This window comes from Culex pipiens, chromosome 1 (genome assembly GCF_016801865.2).
Source record: "Culex pipiens pallens isolate TS chromosome 1, TS_CPP_V2, whole genome shotgun sequence".
Taxonomy (NCBI): Eukaryota; Metazoa; Arthropoda; class Insecta; order Diptera; family Culicidae; genus Culex; species Culex pipiens.
In genome coordinates this window covers 39,795,862-39,819,963 of record NC_068937.1, presented here as the reverse complement: position 1 = coordinate 39,819,963, position 24,102 = coordinate 39,795,862, and the positions used below count along the sequence as shown (strand labels likewise).

The following is a 24,102-nucleotide window of genomic DNA, read 5'->3' as shown; positions in this document are numbered from 1 at the left end:
TCGTAAAGATCAGACAATTTCACATAAGAATGACGATTTGCACTTGATAGTTTGACACATTTATGTTGATAAAAATAAAATGTATGTGAAAGGCTTTATTCTGCGTTTGGGAAAATTGGCCCAAAAATGATGCTTCAATCTTTTTATTTAGTTTAATTTCTATATCAACATAAATGTATCAAACTTTCAAGTGCAAATCGTCATTCTTATGTAAAATTGTCTGATCTTTACGATAAAAATATTTTCAGATTTTTAAAATATGACCTAACATTTGAAAACGGCCAAAAATGCTTTTATAGCGGAATTGGGGTTAAATGGACCCTAGATGATTTTTGCGGTGCAAGTGGATTCCTGGGACATTTTCACATAAGTTAAATGCATTTTGGAAGGCCGCATAAAGCCTCCGCTCTAAATACAGACCGATTTTTAAGAAAAAATGTTTAAAAATGGGGAATTGGGGCAAAATGGACCCTTGACCGTGTCGTGCGGTGGATGAAACCATCACCAATCGATTCCCCGGATTTTTTTACATAAGAAACACTATTATTCATACCAGGGAACCAGCCGCGTTCAATTAAGTCCGATTTTGGGTTCCATTTCGCCCACTGTGCATTCCGTAAAAAACAGTTTTAATGATCGATAACATTACTCTCTACTTTTGGCGAACAGTAAATTGGTTCCACTTTGACAGTTCAAAGTTAAGGCCGTTTTGCGAACCACTATTCAGCACCCAGGTAATTAGGCCTCATTTGGCAGCAATCCATGGCTTTCTACCTAAGGTACTCGCGATTGATTGTGTAGTAGTGCGGTTGTCAAAACCGTTATCTCTGACTCTCTCACTCCACTGACACGGTCCATTGTTCGTTTGTTATTGTTTTGGTTTTAGTGGCACGGAGCCATGCACTCACACTAATGCCAAGCAAAATCGCGAGTACCTATGATATACAGCCTTGGCAGCTATCGGCGCAGACCCGGCTTGTTCACAAAGCATTAAAATTTCAAATTAAAATCACAAATAATAAAAAAGTTGTTTTTTTTCGTACAAATTCCCATACAAAATTGAAATGCTTTGCGGAAAGCCGGGTCTGCTCAGATCGCTCCCAAATTTCAGGAGGTTGTTTTGAAGCCTGGCTGTTCTGCATACCGATCCACCGTACTACTTACTTTTCCTGTCATCCTCTAACGACGAAACAGCCTTCTCTACTAAAAAATATAGAATCGCAAAGTAAAACTATTCTGAAACTGAAATGAGTGCTGAAAAGTTGTTTTTTTGGAACTTGTATCGAAAAGCAATAAATCTCAATATTGTTTTGATAGAATGGAGAATTGAATTATCGAACGAACATTTAACTTAAAATTACACTCAAAAAGAAGTTTTTTGGAATTGCAAAAAAATGTACGTAACTCGCTGTAAAACTTGGTTTCAAGATCATTTTCGAATATGCAATATCTTTAAATTTCACATAAATATGGCGTTACATTCCGTTTTGTTCAAAATTACTTTTCTTACAATCTTTCCGTCCCACACACGAAAAAATCGCAAAAAAAGAAAGCTGCTGACTCCGTGAAGCTCTCGACACCAAAGGACCAATATCCATACCCAGAGAGCGAGCGAGAAAAAAAGCCAGTCACAGAGAACTTCCAGGACGTATTGGGACCATTTTTATTTCGGACCCCAAACCGATGTGTCCTCGGCGTCGATACTGATGGTGGCTGCCCTGGTCGTGGCATTCGATTCCGAGACATGTGGGAGAAAAATATTAGCTTAATCGAAAAATCGATTAAAATTTATTGCCGCTCGGCGTATGCACGAGTGCTTTTTAGCACTCAACTCGAGCGCGCAAAAGTTTCGATCAAGTGGGAATGTTTTTTTTTTGTGTGAGGATTTTGTTAGTTTTTTTTTTGGTGAAATGACCCGGAATTGATTCATTTAAATTTTCTTTGTTGGAAAGTGTTGACCTTTTTTGTGTTCCTTGAAAAATTGTACAAAATGAATGATCTTAAAATGCAATCATTGAAATACTTGAATTAATAGAAAAAAAATGTAATACAGTGTTGCCAACAAGTTCTAACATACCTATAAATTCATAAATTGCTTATACTTTTCCTCAAAATTAATGTTAAACATCAAATTTACACCAAATTTTGCAAATTTAAACCTACTTAACACCCTCCAGCATCCTCAAAATACCATCCCCTCGAATCCATACGTTCCTCATCCTTAACTTATCGTCGGCCGGAAATCATCTTCTTTCATATGACCACCACCGCCGTTTCCCCCGTGACAAGATTTGTCACGGTGGGAAAAATTTGGCGCAATAAATTGCAACACTTGAGCGTGCACGATGATGGCCTGATTTCCCGGGAGGGCTTTTCCACTTCTTCCTCCTCCTCCTCTTGGGGTTGCAAATTTGACAAGATCTTTTCCAAGTGGGCTCCTGTGAAGAGAAAAAAAAACCCAAAACGAGAAGATTATGATTGAAAACGTTTGCGCGCCAAATTGGTTCCCTCAAGTGGCGAATTTCGCGCTCTTTTTTTCTTGGAGTGCCACGGAGAAGGGGGCTTCCGAAGGGAGATATTAAATTTCGTAAATCATAAACGCGTTTATTAAATGTGTATCTCCTTGAGGAGATCTCGAGGAAATTTTGGCAGCTTGAATTCATGTATGATTTGAGGAGTTTGTTACTTTTCGATTTTATTTTCAAGCCAACGAGATGTACCAAAATTAAAAAAAACTGAAAAAAAAACACCTTCAAGTACAAACAAATCATGGTTAAACAGTTCAAAAAAATTGTTTTTCTAATCATACAATTCAGATTTCATTCTTTGCAATGTTCAACAAACCGGCAAGGATCACTACATCAGACCAAACCAATGGTCCTCAACTTATCGCCTCGTGTTCAATTTCAAAGGCCCCCACTTTATCTCAACATGCCTTCGGTACAACACCTCTGGAGAGGTGTCATTCCACTTCCCTAACAACCCACTTCAGGTCGCCGGCACGTGCTGACCGTCCTGGAGAGACACGACAAACTCTGGTCCGTCTGGGCCGGCAAGTCTACTCATCATCAGTCATTTGGTCTTCGTCGGTCCAGCCAGGGAGGCGCGCAGGTTGGAGCAAAATTCCAGACCAAAACAGGCCAGACGACGGTGACGAGTCTCGTCGAGGACCAAGTGAGACAATTTTTCAAAACATTCAAATAGCCATCCGTGGACACTTTACCGGGGGCTTGGTCGTCTTGGGCTTGAGGTTGAGTGTGGGATATAAGACGAGGTGATACAATGATTTATGAAATTTAAGTATTTTAAATCAAATGTATGGCACAAACGAAGCATTACGTAAATTTAATACACACGGGTAATTTGTATGCAAGATTTAGTTCACATTTGACTCAAACAGGATAGTAGTGTAGCTAAAACGCATGTTAAGAGAAACGCAAATTCGGTCTCGCGATTTGACAGAAGCCGAAACTTGCCGGATATACAGTGAGCGATTTTAGAAGAAAACGCAGGAGAGGCAAAACAAAAGAGAACGAGCGCGCGGCGCTCGATGAGCAAATCGGCGTGATTCTCTTGAAAGCTCGTTCTGGCTTAGTTGGAGTAAACGAGACAGCAGGATGAGCTTTCGGATTGAATGATGACTCGTGAGCGAGTAAGGAGAGAATAGCGCTGCGAAGGACCTCGATGTCGATCGATGTTTCAGTCTGGTTTGTATTTTTGAGGCGAAAAGTCATGCGTCAATTTCTTTGACGATTATTTTGAAGATGGCCGCGATGGGACACGACAATGGCGTGGCTTAGCTCCCTTTTTGTGTGTTTCGGCGGTAGTGGACAATTTAGTGTTTCATTGTATGGGGGAATACTGCGTTCTCACCGGCCGATGGTACGTATTACACGTGGGAAAGAATTACGGTTGTTTCTTCCAGCAGTCTGGTGAAAAGGTGTTTTTAAAATTTAGTGTGGTCAGGTAAAAGTGAGTTATAATAACAACTGCTCGGTAACGAAACCAAAGAGGAATTTATAAAAAGACAAAACAAGACTGGCCAACACTAATCAAAGGAAAAAAAAGACATTTCCTAGAGAAAACTGGCAAAAAAGACTGGCCAGCGCAAAAGAAGGAGAAGAGAATGAAAGCCATAGAGGAAATGGCAGATAAGTTTAGTCAGCAAATTGACAAAGGCAAAAAAGATTGAAAAGCCTTAGCAAAAATGGCAAAAAAGAATGAAAAGCCATAGTATCCAGTGGATACGGGAAGGTCCGCAGCAACGGTCGAATGATTACGCTGTCAGCTTTGTAAGCGGATGATCATGGGTTCGATTCCCATCTGCTTTAATCTTCCATCGGATGGGAAAGTAAAACGTTGGTCCTGGTCTTAGTTGTTGTTAGGCCGTTAAGTCATTCCAGGTGTTTGAGTCGTTCTTCTGGTATAAGTACAAACAACACACCAAACCAAGCCTGCTCCTGTAAAGTCACTGGCGACGGTTGGACTCACCAAGGTCGTCAATCAATCGGGTGGAAGGTTTCTTGGAGTAGAAATAGGTTTAGGTGCTCTCCCCATTCAAGCTTTCGGACTTCTAGGTTCGAGCAGAAACTTGCAATAGAGACCACAAAATACCTAGGGGTCGTTTAAGTGGATAGTTTGATTTTGAGAAGGTCCGTCGTGGAATCAGACTCGAGACGATTGAGTGTTCTGTTGTTCCAGACGAGAAAAGGACGATAGCAAGCAAACTGTCGAGTTTAGAAATATAATTGAATTGATCAAGAGTTTGTAATCGCGATAATATGTATTCTCCGACTCGTGTTTTGAAAGCAGTTTTAAGAAAACTTAAAAAAAAAACTGAATATGCCAGAATGGAAAGCATTTTCTATGCGACTTATGTTTGAGCTTCGATTGAATGTCGTGGACTGAGTTACAGAATGTTTTGTCGAAGAAGTAGATTGATCTGTTGATTTCAGGAAATTTCAATCAGTTTTGAGTGAGAATGTAAGAAGGGTAGTCTGGAAACCTACCCGACTTATGTTTGAGCTTCGAATGATTGTCGTAGGCTGAGTTACAGAATGTTTTGTCAAGGCAGTAAATTAAACTGATAGTTTCAAGAAATTCCAATAAATCCAATAATTCCAATAAATTTCAATCAGCTTTGTGTGAGAATTTTAAAAGGGTAGTCTGGAAACCTACCCGACTTATGTTTGAGCTTCGATTAAATGTCTTGGGCTGAGTTACAGAATGTTTGTCAAAGAAGTAAATTGATCTGATAGTTTAAAAAAAAATTCAATAAATTTCAATCAGTTTTGTGTGAGATTTTTAAAAAGGTAGTCTAGAAACCTACCCGACTTATGTTTGAGCTTCGATTGAATGTCTTGGGCTGAGTTCACGAGGTGGTCACTTTACATATATTGCTTATATCGCATATGTTAATCCGTATGTGCATCCATATTTACGGCGATACGCGATTCCTTCATAAAATTTATTTCAGTGTGGTCACGAGCCGTGGTTGTCAATGCAGAAGCGCGCGCTGCGGTTTGTTTACAAACAAAGTTCATAACATAACCAATCTTCATCAACTCTGGTAAACAAGTTGGCTCGTACTTTTGTGACAATCGTCAGTCACCTGTACTCGGACGTGCAAATCCGTACCGGTGATCCGCGGGAACAAGATTTGGGGTGACCAAAACCTAATTCAACCAGATCTTTAACAACAAATTCGGTGGCCTGTGTCTGGCCAGTGGTGTCCAGCCGATCACCCGTGGCAACAACCAAGTAAGTTCAGTGCAAAACCGATCAGAGAAGAGTTGGGTTTCATTTGTTTCGATTTTACAGGACGAGGTGGAGAAGGCCGTATCCGGGAGGTAATTTCTGTACAAGATCAGTTTGCACACGTCCTTTCCGATGCACGACTTTTACCGGTGCCACACGTGCAACACGACCGACCGGAACGCGATCTTCGTCAGCTGTACCAGGACGTGTCACGCAGTTTTTTTTTTAATATTTGTATTTTAAGTTTTTTTGGATTGTTATTTTTAATGAAAAACATAAAATAAAACCCCCCTCTGCATCCCCCTCCTGCGGCTGCGCCTTAAACGTTAGGTACGGTTCCACCGCAAACGGCACTAGTGAGTTTTGACGGGGTCATGCGTTTTGAAATGTGTATACGGCTACGATGGCCAGGGCAGGAAGATTGTTGAAATCATTGAAAAAAGGGTATACATTTAGGTTGTTAAATTTATATTTTTTGATACAAACATTCAACCGAGATCCGTCGTACCAGAATCTCCTTTTGCTCAAAACAACGGGAAGTTGCGTCGGGGCATCGGACGTCGCAGGCCGAGTTTTTGTTAATGTTGCAATGGTAACGACAAATTGGACGGGTTTCTCCTGCAGTTTATTGTTGTAAACACCCTTGATCGGGCCCAAAACGGAAGCCGCGTCGGGCGCCAAATGTAACTGGCGGGGATTGTCTAGAGGTTTTGCCAAGAACCAAGTCCACTTATATGCGCCAGGCCGATGACGGCCGCGGACCGGCAAGATCTAAATGGTAAAAGATTTCCCGAAACATTAACTGGTGATCGAAAGGGTCGGGAAATCTTTTACCATCTCGGTTCATACCATGTGTTGGTTGCTGACGTTGACTCGGTGGCACCGTTACCTTTTCCACCTGCCCTGAGTTGAGCAGCCGGGTCGGGCTTTAATGAATTTAGATCTTGCCGGTCCGCGGCCGTCATCGGCCTGGCGCATATAAGTGGACTTGGTTCTTGGCAAAACCACTAGACAACCCCCGCCCGTTACAGCCTTTAGGTTTTCTGATGTTCCTGTGACGCTCCACTGAACTCTTGTAACTGAAATTCTTTCGCCCGCTGCGGTCGTATCCCGGCAAACGTGAAAGCCGAGCTGAGGCCGGGCCACGGGAGTTAGCAGTTCAGACTCGATTCGGTGGCACCAAAATCCTTGACGTACTCGGCGGTTGTATCAATTACGACACTAACCGCGTTTGATTCTTGCCTCAGGTGCTGTCGATTCTGGTCCAATCTTCGAAGAGCACCGGAAATTTCCCTCGAGCCAGAAAAATAAATGTGGAGCAGTGACAGTTTGTAAATGAAGAGAACCAAAAAGTGACATTTCTGAACTGTCATTATCCACACTGAACAAAATTTCGTTCCAGTTGTCGTGCATGTATTCGATCAACCATATTTACCTGTATTTACCAATATTTACCAATATTTACGGTAGTGAATCCAATGCGCTACGGATCAACCTTGTGCCCAACCCCGTGGCTGAGTTACAGAATGTTTTGTCAAAGAAGTAGATTGATCTGATGATTTCAGGAAATTTCAATCAGTTTTGAGTGAGAATTTAAGAATGGTAGTCTGGAAACCTACCCGACTTATGTTTGAGCTTCGATTGATTTTTGGGTTGAGTTACAGAATATTTTGTCAAGGTAGTAGATTGATCTGATAGTTTCAAGAAATTTCAATAAATTTCAATCATTGTGAGAATTTAAGAAGGGTAGTCTAGAAACCTACCCGACTTATGTTTGAGCTTCGATTGAATGTCTTGGGCTGAGTTACAGAATGGTTTGTCAGAGATGTGGATTGATTTGTTGATGTCAGGAAATTTCAATCAGTTTTGAGTGAGAATTTAAGAAGGGTAGTCTGGAAACCTACCCGACTTATGTTTGAGCTTCGATTGAATGTCTTGGGCTGAGTTACAGAATGTTTTGTCAAGGAAGTAAATTAATCTGATAGTTTCAAGAAATTTCAATAAATTTCAATCATTGTGAGAATTTTACAAGGGTAGTCCGGAAACCTACCCGACTTATGTTTGAGCTTCGATTGAATGTCTTGGGCTGAGTTACAGAATGTTTTGTCAAAGAAGTAGATTGATCTGATGATTTCAGGAAATTTTAATCAGTTTTGAGTGAGAATGTATAAACGGTAGTCTGGAAACCTATCCGACTTATGTTTGAGCTTCGATTGATTGTCGTAGGCTGAGTTACAGAATGTTTTGTCAAGGAAGTAAATTGATCTGATAGTTTCAAGAAATTTCAATAAATTTCAATCAGTTTGAGTGAGAATTTGAAAAAGGTAGTCTGGAAACCTACCCGACTTGTGTTTGAGCTTCAATTGAATGTCTTGGGCTGAGTTACAGAATGTTCGTCAAGGAAGTAGATTGATCAGATGATTTCAATAAATTTCAATCAATTTTGAGTAAGAATTTAAGTAAGGGCCGATACTGAGGAAGAGATGTAATAATTTTAGATTCAGATGGAAAATATTAATAAATAAGAAATGAGAATTTAAACTACATTAATAGTAATAGTCAGATAGTCATTGAGTCATTAATGAAGAAAAAACATGCGGAAAAGATTAACTATTAACTATTAATTATAATAAAAACATAAAATAGATCTAGAAATCAGTACCTGCGAAGATTTAAAAACAAAATCCTAAGAAAAATAAGTGGAAGTGATCAAGATGAGAATTAAGTAATTTGAGAAAAGAAGCAATAAATTGGTGTAAATGAGTTATTACAAATGCGATACTGAAAAGTAAAAAAAAAGGAAGCATACAGAAAAGTAAAGATTATAAATAACGGGCTGTGGGAAATAGCTTTTAAAGATAACGGCATATTTAGAGACGATCAGAGTTTAAAAAAATATATATATATATAATAATACATTAAGATACGAACAGATGTTGAAAGCTCAGAAAAGAATTGAAAGAAAAAAAAATTAATACAGAGAAAATCGAATGATTAAAATATAACAAAACCATTTATCATACCATGCAGGTGCGAGTGAATAAATAAGAGATAAGAAGGAATAATAAATTGCTATAAATTAGTTATTACAAGAGCGATATTCAGACAGGAGACGAAAGAATTATTTGAGAGGAAGGAAGCATACAGAAAGGTTAAGATTATAAATAACGGATAACAGTTCTAAAGATAGTGATAAGAATTTAAGAAAATAAAAATACATCAAGATACGATAAGATGTAAAAATAAATAAATAAACGAATAGATATGGCATTAAATTATGAATAATGTACAGAGATGGCACAATTCGTAAATAAATACACAACATGAGATTAGCGGAATGTGAAATTAAATAAAATCAAGAAACACATTGGACTCTCTATGTATCGATTTAAAGAGACCATCGAGAGTGGGAGGTATCAAACTATTGAACGAAAAGCAAAGCATGCTATTTGAAGAGACTACAACAAGAGAGTCAACTGCAAACATTAAAAAAAAAACTTAATCTGCTACTCTAAAGTCAATAAATATTTAAAATATAAATAAGAGTGAGCAAGTAAAGTGAATAATTAATATAAAAAAAAGTTGAAGTAAAGATACATAAAGCCAAGAAGGAAAATTTTGAAGTAAAGTTGAAGTAAAGCCAAAAGAAAAACCACAGGTAAAAGTGAGTGGCAAATTTAATGTAGGATTACCTTAAACAAAATGGAAAAGTAAAAAAAAATTGCTAAAATTAAAAGAAAAAAAAAAGAAAAGACAGATTCAAATGGCGAGTTAATTTCATTAAAATGTTTATAATGGAAGGAGAAGAGAACTAAGCTACTTGGACATAAAAAATGTTTAAAACGAATAATGAATAGTGTATATGGCACCAATTTCTATGAGAGAATAATTTAAGAGTTTTTTTTAAAGGTTCTATAAGCTATTGTCTTTCATATGTTTATAGGACCTGATAAAAAAGTCTAGAATTAAAGATGCATACATGAAAAGAGTACAGGAGGGGAATATTGTGGGATATAAGACGAGGTGATACAATGATTTATGAAATTTAAGTATTTTAAATCAAATGTATGGCACAAACGAAGCATTACGTAAATTTAATACACACGGGTAATTTGTATGCAAGATTTAGTTCACATTTGACTCAAACAGGATAGTAGTGTAGCTAAAACGCATGTTAAGAGAAACGCAAATTCGGTCTCGCGATTTGACAGAAGCCGAAACTTGCCGGATATACAGTGAGCGATTTTAGAAGAAAACGCAGGAGAGGCAAAACAAAAGAGAACGAGCGCGCGGCGCTCGATGAGCAAATCGGCGTGATTCTCTTGAAAGCTCGTTCTGGCTTAGTTGGAGTAAACGAGACAGCAGGATGAGCTTTCGGATTGAATGATGACTCGTGAGCGAGTAAGGAGAGAATAGCGCTGCGAAGGACCTCGATGTCGATCGATGTTTCAGTCTGGTTTGTATTTTTGAGGCGAAAAGTCATGCGTCAATTTCTTTGACGATTATTTTGAAGATGGCCGCGATGGGACACGACAGTTGAGGTGATGCTATCTTGTCACATTGTTTGCAAAATTTGGTTAAATTTTGTATGATAAGTGGCAATGTGACACCTCCTGAATTAAACAATCTCATCGGTTATCGTCAACAGAATAGAGCCATTTTTTATTAACTTGCTTATTTTTCGGCGTGCCTTCTGAGCCAACGATGCCAGATTATTTTATTGGAGATCTGTATTTTCTTAAAAATAACACTGTATTTTATCTGTAATATGTCAAATTCGAACCCATCCAAGACACTTTTGAAATTTGAATAGCAGATTCGAGCTTTTTAATCTTATTAAAGCATAATTCAATTATTAAATTGTTGAAATTTGGAATGATAATCAATTTTTAAAAATCTGTATATACAAATTTTAAGAACTCTGTGATTTTTGAGATCGAAAAATCTGTAAAATACAGATCCATCTGTATATCTGGCATGGCTGTTCTGAGCGGCGATGACAATGAAAGGACTGTTAAAACACAAAATTAAGCGAAATTAAGTCAAAAAAATGCAAATGTGACAAGTGGGCACACCGCCGACAGGGGTGTAGGTTTGTTGTGGCATTTTTATATTATGTTGTGGAGAAAGAAACGGTCGGATTCCATCTTGCAGCCGCCCCGGCGACATTGCAGGGGCACAATTTATCGATGCTGTGGAGATATTCTGATAATTGGGATAATTTATCATTTTGTAGGCCTGGAGTGAGCGCCACAGAAGTCATCGGCCCGGGCTTGAATTAGGATAACAAAAGCAAGCTATCGGTGCGATATTCCTCACCGCCATCAGCACATGTGACGTGTCTCGTTATCACTGACATATCAATCATCGTTACGGGAGGTGGGTGTGGTTGGTTCGAATATCGAGTTCTTGTTTGTGATGATCGGTTCGGCAGTAAGCTGCTGAAGGCGTTCTGGTGTCCCAGCCTGCTGGGGGGAGGACTTTGGTTTGGATGCAATACGTCATTGGATGGGATCAGGAAAGCGCCTGAAGGAGTCTCTTTTGGGTGACGTGACCACAGATAAGAAGATTTGTTTTTTTTGTGATATTTGTTGCTTAAGATTTTTGCCAAAAATGCATTTAATTCAATTATTTAAATTGGTGTGGGTGTGTGTTTTCAATCCAAATCCTGCTGGCCAACTGCGAAATTATAGGAAAGTATTATTTGTTAAAAAACGTTACCTAAATCACCTTTAGGTGGTTGGTGCCTTCCCCACATTCATAAAGTTAATACATTCAGTAAAAATAGTAACATTCCCCCTTAACATGTTTAACAAATCAAATTTATTACTCATTTCTTTTGATAGGGTTCGCAGACCTTTAATATTTCTGGCTCATCGGCAAGGTCTGATAAAAAAACCTATTCAACGATAGTTCGCATTGAAGATTCAGACAATATTTCTATCACAATATCTGAAATCTGGCCTCCAAAAAGTGATTAAATAACATTTAAGTGCTAATAACTTTTGATAGGGTTGTCAGATCTTCAATGTTTTGGGCTCATTGTACTGCCCACCATTGAAAAAACGGCTAATATCCACTTTTGGCAAAAACGAGATATTAGCACCAGGTGGTAGAGGATGTTCCAACGCATCTTCTGGAACTTGAATTTTACTGAAATAGTGTTTAGACTTGGCTGCCGATGCGAAAAACCAAACGGCTAATATGCCACTCTTATGGGAAATTGCCTTGACGGAGATTTTGTGACAAACACTAAAACGCGTTTTTCTCGGAATACTTGATTTGGCATAATAGCCGAATTTTCAATTATGGGCAGTGTAAAGGTATTTTTAATATCTTTCTGAAAATGTATAATATGATAGGTTTTCTTGCAAAAACCACACTTTTTACAATCTTCCGGACATACGCCAAAATCGTTTTTTTAGCATAACTTTTGAAGTGCTTAACGAAACTTGCTGATTTTAAATAGAGACCTATGGGACCCCAAGACGGATCCAATGAGACTTATACGGCCAAAGTCCGTTCATCCAGTCCGGAGATAATCGAGTGACAACTTTTTTGCCCATTCACCTACACGCATCCGCACAGACATTTGCTCAGAACATGATTCTGAGTCGATATGTATACGTGAAGGTGCCTATGCCAATACAACTTATCTCATTTTAGCATTAGCATTAGCATTAGCAATAAAAGTCACACAATTCCGGATGGCTGCACAACGCTTATCTTGCTGTTTAATTGTAATTAAACGTATAATAGCACTAGACTCTCATACGGTTACAATATTCCAACACGGGAGATACCATGTTTTCCTCTTTAGATGAGCGTGTAATACTATCCAGTAAGATAAGGGGCTCCTGGCCGGTACCTTGCTAACCTCGGGGATTGGAAGGCATGTTAGTAAACATCTATCTAGAATGCGCAGAGATCTCTACGTCACCTAGTGGTATAGATGTTTGTAGGGAGGTTTTGGACTCAATGTTAGTAAATTGAATGTTCTTATTTTTTAACACCATCACCACCACCACCAAAAACAATTCCATCACCACAATGAACCAAGCTAGATTTTAACACAAATACATTACTAAACGAACACGACAATAAAACCATCATCCTGCTACTGCTGCTCACACGATACTCTACAGCTTATCTCATTTCAGACCATTTCAGTATGATAGAAAACACTTAAAATCTCTAATGTAGTGAATATTTAAATACAATTTCGCTTAGTTGGATACCCTTTTCATGTTGATTATTTTTACACATGAGCATTTAATAAACTTAAACGTACTTGTACGGTATTTAAAAAAAACTTGAGTATTTACGCTTAAATAAGTAATGAGTTTTAAATCTATATTTCGCTTTGATTGACAAATATTACAAATTAAAAACTCAGTTTTTTTTATTCAAAAATAGCAGGGTGTTTTGTGAAAATTTGTGCTATTTTTCGTTTTTATCGTTATCGTTGAGTCGATCACAATAAAGCTATCGTTATCAAAGTACGATAATTCTATTGACGTTAAGGTACCGACGATAACTCACTCATTATTACTTCTTAAAAGGATTTTTTTGGAAATGTAGTTAAGCCGTTGCAAATAGTTTTTCAAGGTTTTTTTTACCAACCCCGCTCCTCTCCTTTAAAAACGGTTTGAAATATCAAAAGGCAAAACAAATATTAAAAAAAAAATAAAATTTTAATGAAAATAGCAGATTAATCCATTGTAAAATAATAAATGCAATTTTCTTAGTTCAAGCTCATATGTTTGAGCTCGTTAATTTTTTTTCAAAAAGCTTTAAAATTTCAATGGAAATACTTATCGAAAAAGGTGAGCAATCACAAAAATTAACAAAATAGCGTATTTTTGCATACTGGCAAAAAACGCATTTTTTCATTGCTACCGCATTCAACTATTTTGTATTGAATATTTGAATTTAACCAAAAATAACGTAATTTTGTTTAAAAACACTTGTTTTTTAACTGGGTATGTTTAAGTTTAAATTTTCACCAGATTGTAAATTTTTAGTAAAAAATTATCTTATTTTCAAAATAATATAATTGATAACGCATAAAAAAAAAACACTTAATATATTATAAATTTAATATGGGCATCAAACGATGCAATAATTTATTTTGTAGAAACTTTGCAGAAAATTCAGGCATTTAAAAAATACGGCTTTCTGTTTAAAAATGTAATTAGGTAAACAAAAATTATAAAACAATTTGCGTCACGTGATATTACTGTTATAATTGGGTAATTCTCTACCAACTCACACGAAATCGGGAAAAGTTGCCCCGACCCCTCTTCGATTTGCGTGAAACTTTGTCCTAAGGGGTAACTTTTGTCCCTGATCACGAATCCGAGGTCCGTTTTTTGATATCTCGTGACGGAGGGGCGGTACGACCCCTTCCATTTTTGAACATGCGAAAAAAGAGGTGTTTTTCAATAATTTGCAGCCTGAAACGGTGATGAGATAGAAATTTGGTGTCAAAGGGACTTTTATGTAAAATTAGACGCCCGATTTGATGGCGTACTCAGAATTCCGAAAAAACGTATTTTTCATCGAAAAAAACACTAAAAAAGTTTTAAAAATTCTCCCATTTTCCGTTACTCGACTGTAAAAAATTTTGGAACATGTCATTTTATGGGAAATTTAATGTACTTTTCGAATCTACATTGTCCCAGAAGGGTCATTTTTTCATTTAGAACAAAATTTTTCATTTTAAAATTTCGTGTTTTTTCTAACTTTGCAGGGTTATTTTTTAGAGTGTAACAATGTTCTACAAAGTTGTAGAGCAGACAATTACAAAAATTTTGATATATAGACATATGGGGGTTGCTTATAAACATCACAAGTTATCGCGATTTTACGAAAAAAAGTTTTGAAAAAGTTACTTTTTGCGTTTCTCTTTGTTTCGTCGTCCGTGTCTGTCGCGGGTGACCATGAACGGCCATGATCGATGACGACCAACTTTTTCAAAACTTTTTTTCGTAAAATCGCGATAACTCGTGATGTTTATAAGCAAACCCCTTATGTTTATATATCAAAATTTTTGTAATTGTCTGCTCTACAATTTTGTAGAACATTGTTACACTCTAAAAAATAACCCTGCAAAGTTAGAAAAAACACGAAATTTTAAAATGAAAAATTTTGTTCTAAATGAAAAAATGACCCTTCTGGGACAATGTAGATTCGAAAAGTACATTAAATTTCCCATAAAATGACATGTTCCAAAATTTTTTACAGTCGAGTAACGGAAAATGGGAGAATTTTTAAAACTTTTATAGTGTTTTTTTCGATGAAAAATACGTTTTTTCGGAATTCTGAGTACGCCATCAAATCGGGCGTCTAATTTTACATAAAAGTCCCTTTGACACCAAATTTCTATCTCATCACCGTTTCAGGCTGCAAATTATTGAAAAACACCTCTTTTTTCGCATGTTTAAAAATGGAAGGGGTCGTACCGCCCCTCCGTCACGAGATATCAAAAAACGGACCTCGGATTCGTGATCAGGGACAAAAGTTACCCCTTAGGACAAAGTTTCACGCAAATCGAAGAGGGGTCGGGGCAACTGCTGTGTGAGTTGGCGGAGAATTACCCAATTACGAAAATTTAAGAATTTTCAAAACATTTCGGTATTTTGTGAAATTAGCGCTAAAAATAAAATGTAGTGAAAATTCATACAAAATTATGCGACGTTTGTTACCTCTTTTATAAATTATGAAAATTTGAATGTTAATAAAACGTTATGTTGTGAATAATTGAGTATGTAATACCTACTTTAAAAATGTAATTGATTGAAAATCTTTTCTAAATTTTTTGTCGTTTAAGTTTCTATCAATTTAAAAAAAAGTTGTTTAAATAGTGAAAATCAATAGATTGGATGGAGTTAGGAGCAAGTGTGTTAAGCATTTTTCAAAAACAAATGGGAAACATATGAGAATTTCCTCGTGTCAAATTTATTGATAAAAAATTACCCTTTTCATTTAGGGCCAATGCAAATATTGTTCAAAGTTCATATCACTTGACATTTACCTAAGTATAAGTAGCTTCAATAAAGTTCTATAAATGCACAACCTTTTCGCGAATTGCAAACATCGAAATTTCAGTAAATTCCAACATATTCAAAGTTGGTACATCTATTTGTACTGTTACTCATATTTTTTCTTCGAAAAACAGTTCGTTAGAATAAGTTCCTTCATTAAATGAGTTATCGTCGGTTTTCACCGATAGCATTATCGTAAAAAAAATCTTATGTAGAGCAAATCTATTCAAATTTACGCGTCGTCTGATACCCATATCACATATCATGAAAATTTGAGTTAGGCCGTTGCAAATATTTTTCAAAGTTTATGTCGTTTATGTTTAGTTTTTAACAACTTTGAATTTGACCATTGTTGTGTTTTCTTGAATATGTAAAATCAACACAAAACTTCTTATTTTAGAACAAAATAGTCAAATCTCATATTTTGAACAATAAATAACAAATGATGACAAATTTTTCAGATATTTTGAGTTGCATTTTTTGAATACCCATATTTTTTATGAAAGTAGAGTTTTTTTTTGAAAATAACTTACTAGGCTTATTTAATTTTCTAAACTATTTAAGCTTTTAAAAAAGGATTTAGCACACGATTAAATTTTCATAATGAGTATCAAGTTAATTCTAATAATTATAGAAATTGCAAAAACTGCTTTCAAAATTTCTCCAAAATTTCAGATCGTTCGTTATTTATTTTGCAAAATATTTTTTGTATTTTTTTGGGTATTGGTAGCCCTGAATTAAAGGACATGGTAATGCTATATTTTTGTTATTATATGATGCCATAATAGTTGTGAAAGGCCTTAATCACGCACGAATGATTTTGGAATGTATTGTTTTGTTTATTTAGGAAAGACTCTGCTCCAAGGTCTAAATTTTCTTTATTTACAAATTGTTTGATTCAACAAAGTTGCATGTTAGATTCATAAACAACTCCGACATAAATCTTCCCCGTGCTCTGTGCTCTGTCACAACATCCAGCGCACTCGTTGAGTGTACGTTCCAGTTCAGTTGCGCACAAAGTGGGTACATAGGTACACATTGGCAACAACAACTGAGGACTGTCCTGGTCTAGCGCTGGTAGCCTCAGAGCAAAAGTAGAAAGTGCTGCTCATCCCATCGCGTCCAGTCTCGTCAGCTGCTGCAGCAGAACTGCACACCGAAAGCTTGTCGACGTTGTGTTATCTTGTTCCAGATTTTTTTTACTAAATTTGTATGACGTGTGTTAGAATTGGAACATGAACTCTGAGAGACAAGATAGCACACCAGCGCCACGATCAGCTCCCCATTTGATTTGATTTCAACCAGTCCGAAAGCATGTGAGTGGGGGTTTCGCCGACGGTTGAAATGTAACCGAACTTCAAACGAATCGCAGACTCCACACAGCCGTCGCCGCAGTTCTACCTTTGGTGTTCTTTGATACGCTCGTTTAGAAGTGAAACGTTTCATATCCTATTGCTGCTCGTTTCGGCTGTGATTTGGAAATGCTCCTTCGCCACCGGATCATGACGATTTGCTGTTCGTTTCCAGGCTCTTGGTGGCCAGCCAAAGTGAGCTGTAAGTTACACACGGACGTGAGTACGAGCGCTCTTCCAGACCATGAAGACCATGAAGTTCGCCACCCCCGAAGCTTTCAATCCAGGATTAGAGGACGTAAATGAAGTAGTTCAACTAGAACGGACGCGTTACCCCAGTCGTGATTCTGGGCGGGCAGGTCTCTTTGTTCATACTGTGAGGTAGTTCCATGGGAAATTGGGAAGCATTTGTTAACTTATTTTTATTGTATTGACTGACTTGATTTACTTACAGAACACCCACTTACTCACTTACTCATTAATTAACCCACTTACAAGATCACTCATTATTACTCACTCACTCACTCGCTCACTCACTCACTCACTCACTCACACAATAACTCGCTCGCTAACTCACTCCACACTCACTAACTAATTCACTAATTCAAAATAAATCATTTTTTATACAGCAAACGCTCAAATTTGATGACTATTTTTCGCTGAATTTCCAGAGAGTGGAGTGCTTGTTACCATTTCTCCCTTTCGAATAGGGTGTTATCTTTGGAGACAATTTGATTATTATGCCGGATGATATTGATTGTGTCCGGAATTGGATCACACACGTTGTGCCCTACAGGACAAACAGATGGTGAGTCCGGAAACGGGTGCCAGTATAATTAGAAACTTCATTTAGGGAAAAAGGGATTGGCTTGAATGGAAACAAATCCTTTGTGGTATTATGGTCTGAGAAAGTGATGATTTCTAGCAGGTGGTATGAATTCAACAAAATTGGGTCAAATTCTAGGTTATGTTTGTACTGATTTACTTAATTTATAGCATTCATCACTTTCCGCAAAATTACCCATAAAAGAAACACTTGCAAAATCCTCATTCAATTTAAGGTCACATCCGCCAAAATGATCCGCGAAAATATTAATTCCACACAACAATGTCTGCACCCGATCCCACACACGGTGAGAAATTATCCAATTACCCTTCTTTTGCCATAATAACAACCCCTTCCTTCCCGTCTGCCAATTGATCCCGGTCGTAAATCGAACGCGGTTAAGCAGAGGAGACGAGAGTTAACGTCCGTCCATAAAAGTGACCATTAAGTTTAAAAATTTATCGCGATGTTTGTTTTTCTTGCGGCGTAAACCACCTTCAACGCCTTTCGGAGAGCGCAAGATGAGTTACAATTTATTAGCATCGAAGGCTGGATGGAAGGTGGGTGTCCTGGATAACCTTATTCATTTAGTGAGTTCTGATAATATTGACAGTGAATGGCAAAAGATGACGCTTCTTAACTCACTTATTCTTCACTCACTCACTCACTCACTCACTCACTCGATCTCCTATTTACTCACTCACTCACTTGCTCACTCAGTCACTCTCTCACTAAATCCCTAATTCACTAACTTGCTCACTCACTCACTCACTCAATAACTGATTAACTCACTCGCTCACTCACCTACTCACTAACTCACTAACTCAATCAATCACAAAATCACTCACTCACTCGAATTCGAACTGTCAGTCACACCGAATGACATTCGTTCTTGATTTGGGTGTTTTTTCTCCTCCAAACCGCTACCAAAGCACCGCCGACAAGATCTGTCAGGATGACGGTTGTGCCGGAGAGGAAATCGACACTTGAAAAAAGGTGCAAAAAACAACGCCAACGTTTGAGTGTCAATTTTGTGCGTGATTTCTCGGCCCATTTTGCAACACATTCGCCGTTTCATGTTGGTCGAACACGTGCTCGTGTGCTCTTTTTTTACACCATGACCAGACATCAGAGAAATTGTCGCAAAAAAAATCGGCAACACGACCCGTTGGACGAAAATAACAAGCTTTAAGATTAATCTTTGCGATATGCGTGTGGTGTTTAAAAGGGGGAAGCGAAATATGTCACACGGGACTTTAAACAGTGTGTCGTGTGAACTTTTTTCAGTGTTGTTGTTTTTTTGGGTTTCATTCATGAATTTGTCTTCGACTTGGGGGAGTTGTACCAATTTATCAGATTGCTTTGATGGAAAATGTCGTTTTTAAACTTAAAATGTTGACCTACATTTGAGTAGTTTACTGAAATCAGAAATTCGCTCTGTGAACAAATTTGAGTTGAAATCAAGCCCAACTTTTCAAAATGAAGAAACTTACCATGTAAACAAACTTGAGATCAGTCAGTTTTGTTTTGGTTTCTGTCAAGGTACTAAAGGAGGTATTAGACTATGGCACAAAAAAAAACAAATTCACACTTTTTGACAGTTTGTTTGTTTGTCTGCATTTGTTAGCAGAAACGTCAGCTTGCATCTACACTCAAAAAACTGTTCATCACAATGTTGCATGAAAATATATGTGATTATTTTCCAAACAGTATTTCATGCAACATTGACATGAACGTCCGGTGGATGATCAACACCAGCACACAGAATCTTGATGGCTTTTCACTGTCACATAATGTCAAGTTTGCAGGAATTTCACGTCAGATTTGCCTGACGCCTCATGCAATATTTACAATAATGTATGGTGGAATTCACATGCCTATTTGTTGGCTTTCAATGCGATCGATGCATTATTATTTCATGGTAAGAATAATTAAAAGAGTTTTAGTTTGCAGTCGCAAATATGAAACGTTTTTATTATCACTTAATACAACTAAAGAACACCCACATATGATTCACAATTTTATAACCAGCACACTAATTATACACACACAGTTTTTACGATCTATCCTCTCGCACTTATCTGCCACTTCCGCTCATTTGCGCACGCTGAAAGTTTCCGAACTGGGCTCGTTTTAATCGTCCTCCCAGACTCACGTCAAAATTCATTTTCTTTGCAGATCCCTCGAAATCCTTTAGCCTCCTTGCTTATCGAATCTAGTTTCTCGTTCACCTGAAAAAATTAAAAAAAAAAAACAAATTGTTTATTACTTTTGAGCCACAATTTTAAAAACATTTTAATCTTACCAGCTAAACACGGCAACTTTAGCACCATGATGAATTGATTTCAATTTATGTATCAATCTTATTCCAGCAAAAAAAGCGACAACGGACTGTCTGCTACGTCCGCTCGCCCAAACAACTAAAAATCAACTGAATTGAAAGTCCCGGTCATCGAGCTCAACAAAATTGTCAGACAGGAATTTCATGCAACCTCGACTAATTTTTCACCACAATGTTGCATGAAAAGGTGTATGGATTTTTTCCATGCTAGTTTCCATGCGGGTGTTGCAAGATTGTCATGCAAACACAAAACCAGCTGACCGCAAGCCACGCCTCCGAATTTTCAGGCATGGATTTCACGTGACATTCAGTTGTGTGAGTGTTAGCTGCGTGAAAACCAAGCAGAGTTGACATGATAGGCAATCAAACGTCAAAATTACCCCCCACTAGAGGGCGCTCAATCTTGGGGTGATGTTTTCATTATAACCTACAGCGAGTAAATTGGTTTGAAATTTGAAATTGTTTTATTCCATCATAAAATCGACATTAATAGCAAATTATAGCATTTTCAGGTAAGAAATAAATAGCTTAATTGATATAAACGAAAATATTTTTGTGATGGCCGATTTAACCTGTTCAATATCTGATTCAAAATAAGGGAATATTTTAATCAACCAAAACCTAACTAATCAATTGAGAATGTAGATTATCCAAGTGGACAAATATTTTTTAAAGTCACTTCTACCATAAAAGCAAAGCTCTGCTTGAAAAATGATAATTGAAATGATTTTCAAAATTAGCAATCTAACCTCATTCTCGCTTTTTCAATCCGGATCTCAGAATTTTCAATGAAAAAGGCAACTTAGCAAAAACATCAAAAAGTAAGTCGATAGAACTTTTTATTTCTTACCTCCTGTTAACTTTATTTTATTCCAAAAGATCAATTTTCTTTAAAAAAAACATTAAAATAGTTTTCACTCCCCTTTGCACTTATCGCGCAAAAACGTAAAAGTAACCTTGCACCAAAGTTCCCCTACTCGAATGTAGGTGGCGAATCGAGTTTTTAGCTTTGGTTTTGGAGGCCTATTGCATGGTGATAGTTGCACGACTCATGTGAAACGTTGTTTTGGACCAAAAATTGGCTGCCACCGGAATTTTCATGCAGCATCGTGGTGAACATTATTTTGAGTGTAGGCTAGCAAACAATTTTGCTTTGTTAACGAGTTTGCTGCAATCAACTTTGCGAGTTTGGCAAAGTGCGAGTTTGTTTGTCATAGTGTAATACTTTCTTAAGAGAAACTGTTTTGCTTTATTCGTAATTTTTATTGAATTAATAGGTACCAATCGAGCAAAAGACCTTTGTTTTTTTGTTCGGCTGGTTTGATAGTTTTTATTTTTTTTTATAATTTTGTATGGAGCGTAACACGGCCTCCGACCTCTCCCTCTCCCCCAACTGCGTTCCGAACGCTCTCTAACTCCGTGATACTAAAACCAAAACAATAACAACAGAACAACAGGAAAATCAAAACATAAACAAAGCTAGTGCCAGTGGAGTGACAGAGATAGATCAATTTTGACAAACACAACCAACGCAAAGTAGCAAGTCATGGATTGTTATGTCCTTTTGAAATGTTACAGTTAAATCAATAATAAATTTGTGAAAAGGTGTAATTTCAAATGTAAATAAACAATTCACTCTAAAGAATGTTGACGCTTTGAGTGAACAGAATGAGTTCCTTGTTTACAACTTATGTTATGTTGAAAGTTTATATTCAAGAAAAAAAAAAGATTTTATTTCGTTGCAAATTAGAAATCTGTTCATTCTTTCATAACATAATATATTTTGATGATATCTTTTTTCAATCTCTTTCAGCATCAGATCATTTCCACCACGAAAGCTTATCCACCTCAAAAAGTCAACAAAATCACCAAACATCCACATAGAACCAATTGTTTACTCTTCCTGTCGCCATAAAAATAAAAATAAAATTACTTCCAAACTCAAATTCCCCCTAAAAAAACCCGTAGAATAAACTGCACAACCCGGTTTACGACCCACTCCAGAAGAGAAGATGTTGCCAGTCTGATTTTCATAAACTTCCCTGGAAAACCGTATGCTATCTGCCCGAAAATCCTTTGTTTTCCCAACTCCACACCGACAAATCCACCAACAACCGTGTCCGGAAGGCTCCCTCGTGTCTGTTTTCCCTGGTCCGTTTCTTATCGGAGCGATTCTTCCCCCCTCGGGGGAAATTGATAGAGATGTTGTGTACTCGGGAATCTTTACTGTTTGCTTTTTTATGTCTTCAGCTTGCGGAATGGGATTCCCGACGTGGACAATTCCCTGGGTTTCGATTCGGAGTGCCAATCCTACATGTGTGTTTAGGTTTTGTAGGTTTTTATGTGTTAAGGGTTTTTGTACATTATCTTCCATTTTGTTGTTTTTGTTTACAGTTTAAATAATAATTTTGACAATGCTTTCTGCGAATGTGACGACTCCACGACAATTTTCTGTTAAAATCGTGCTTAACATTGTAAAATGTTGGCTGAAAGTTCGTGAATAATCAGTAGCTCACACTCATATTACATGTAAACATTTCGCTGTTTGTGTACAAACTTATTTCGGCCCTTTTGAATTGTTTTGCTCGAAAGAATCTTCTGAACATTATCAAATTCAAAGAATCATCTCTGCGGTAAATGCAACGCAGTAGGCCTGGCCACATTCGCATTTGCCTCTCTCATGGCCTACTGCCTCGTTTGACAGCTCACAATGTTTACCTTATGCATTGTGTTACTTTGGTATGCTAGCGTCAAAACGATATGTCGAACGCAGCGTTGGAAAAGGTGTCAAATCTTCCAAGCAGCCATAATGGCGACCGCCATAAAACACTCGTTTGACAGCATTTCGCTCATTATAGCACCGCAAATTGCACACAGAATTTCTCGTTACCGAGAGCTCTGTTAGCCAATTATGCGACCATCAAACCAAAAATTAACCTCAAAACTTCACCACCACCACGATGGTGAAGTTCACGACGTTCTCGCCGAAGAAAGCTCTGCTCGAATGTGGTCCACCGCCGCCCTAACTAGGGGCCATAAATCCGACAATTTAAAGAGATTGACCTCGTGATGTATGGACTGCGCTTCGGGAGATCGATTGAAGGGGGATGCTCGACCCCATGTGCATGTGTGTACCCAGCTAGGGCGATGCGGGGTCAAATGGACAGGAATGACAAATTGTGTGACATTTGACAGCACGAATTGAGGTTATGTTTTGACAGGTTGGTAAGTCAACGTTTCGACCTGTTGTTTGGTCTTGAGGTTCATCTAACCCGCTCATTACATCTAGTTCAGGGAAAAAGGGGTTCACAGGGGATCTTCTCTACACAAGAAGAGTCAAGCAGGAGGACAGCAAATAGTCCGCAGGCAAGACTCCGTCCAGGACGAACGCATGTCTTGGGATGAGGAGTCTACGGATCCAACGAGGGTTTACCCTTCGTTTTTTTCTGCTTCTTCCAGAGGACCATGTGGAGTGGTTGCGAGAAAAAGTGAATAAACAAAGAGGATAAAAAGATAACAAGACTGTTGCGCGTTCCGGATCTTCCTTGGCCCCGTGAATCCAGGGTGGGACAAAAACAACAACAACCAGCGATTCCCCGTAATTGGACCACTCCGGAGGAGACTGAGGACGCTGAGGACGTTAACGCATGGTACATCATCATCAGCTTTATCTAGAGTATTCTGAGATATTCTAGAGGGAGAGAGGGTTCAGGATGAAGAGTACGACAGGACGAAAAGGATCACGACGACGACCGGCTACTAAACAGCAAATGGAAAACT

General features: G+C 37.7%; 1 protein-coding gene and 1 long non-coding RNA gene across 3 annotated transcripts in view; one reads left to right on the top strand and one right to left on the bottom strand.

The window, feature by feature from the left end:
• The window catches only part of LOC120419105 (netrin-B), a 174,315-nt gene that overhangs the window by 39,154 nt on the left and 111,059 nt on the right, over positions 1-24,102 (bottom strand). The window lies entirely within an intron of this gene.
• LOC120419225 (uncharacterized) lies at positions 5,376-6,057 on the top strand. Its single transcript, XR_005605684.2, has 2 exons — positions 5,376-5,760; positions 5,821-6,057. It is a non-coding gene; the product is annotated as an uncharacterized LOC120419225 (long non-coding RNA).